The sequence below is a fragment of the Cystoisospora suis genome, assembly GCF_002600585.1.
Source record: "Cystoisospora suis strain Wien I chromosome Unknown contig_1675, whole genome shotgun sequence".
Classification (NCBI taxonomy): Eukaryota; Apicomplexa; class Conoidasida; order Eucoccidiorida; family Sarcocystidae; genus Cystoisospora; species Cystoisospora suis.
The window spans coordinates 6819-8524 of record NW_027154475.1 but is presented as its reverse complement, the minus strand read 5'-3'; positions in this window follow the sequence as shown (position 1 = coordinate 8524).

Genomic DNA, 1706 nt, shown 5'->3' with positions numbered 1-1706 from the left:
CTTGTCTCCCCTTCTTTCTTTCTATCTCGTGGCTAGGACCAAATACACACTAGGTTCATCTTATCTTTTCTCATTAGGAAAGAACAACACTTCTCTCATTCGCATTTCCTCCTTCACCATGAAGAAAGAAAGAAAGAGTGAGAAAGAAGGAAAGAAAGAAAGAGTGAGAAAGAGAGAAGAAAGAAAGAAAGAAAGAGTGAGAAAGAAAGAAAGAACTTCATGGAGATAAGAGTGAGAAAGTTCTTTAGGGTTGTTTAGAATGTCTTTCACTCGGTAAGAGGAGGCACTCCTTTTCTTCTTTTTCTTCTTTTCATTCCTTCATTATCTCCTGAATGATCTAGAATTTCTCCAGACACACAAATACGGCAACCTCGCCTCTCCATACACATACATACACATACATGCATATAGAGATAGATAGATAGATTCATGGATATAGGTGTAGCTATCTATATATAGATAGATAGGTAAATATGTAGATATGTGTATAGAGATAGATAGAGAGATACACATCCATGTATATCTTCATACATATCCAACTCCACACCTTGTTCCATAGATAGATCCATGTGAAGATATCTTCTTCTTCGTCTTATATAGGGAGAAGGGTTGTAGGCGAGGCGAGAAGCTATCTTTAATCTATCTTTAATCTATCTATCTATCTATCTGTCTAGTCATTCTCCCGCAACCTATTATCAACAAGAAATCGAAGAAGAAAGGGAGACAGAGGGAGACAGATGATCGAGCTAGAATGGATAGAGACGACAAAATCTCCTTCTCCTGTCTCACCCCTTGAAAATGATGAGTAACGAGGAACGGAGTGATCTTTAGTGAGGCTATTCTCTAGAAAATCTTTTCTCTTTCTTTCATTCTTTCTTTTCTTCTTTCATTCAAGTATACAAACTGTCGTTTCATGTAGAAAGATCAGACGCAAAGGTGATAGATAGCAGGAGACGTGAAGGAGAGAGAAAGAAAGAGTGAACGAGAGAGAAAGAAAGATATACATACACAGATAGATATCTGTATATACACTTCATATCGACCCAGAGGGAGTACGAACATCTCCCATGTATGTACACTCTATATATATATCTATCTTCGATCCATCTGTCTATCTACCTTTAATCTATCTATCTATCCTTAATCTATCTATCTTTAATCTATCTATCTATCTTTAATCCATCTATCTTTAATCTACTTATCTATCTTTAATCTATCTATCTATCTTTCATCTATCTATCTATCTATCTTTGATCAATCTATCTATCTATCTTCGTCTTTCTATCCCTGATCTGTCCTTTCATCTTTAATTGATCGATTGAAAGATCTATCAACAGGAAAAGAAAGGAAAAGTTTTATCTCCAATCCTCTCCTTATTCCTCATAGAGCAATTTCTCTCTCATATATCTCTAGGCACTTACTGTCTATCTAGACACCTGACTTCGACCTCTTCATCTATCTAAATCTCTATCTATCTCTCATTCCTTCATCTATCTATTTATCATAAGTAGACCTATCTCGAATCTATCAATCTTCACTCATCTACCTGTCTATCTATCTGTCTATTTTCAGTCTCCCTCCCTATTCATTCTTAACCTATCTATCCTTGATCTTCTTATTTATCTATCTATCTATCCTTAATCTATCTATCTATATTTAATCTACCTATCTCTCTATCTATCTTCAATCTCTCTATCTATCTTCAA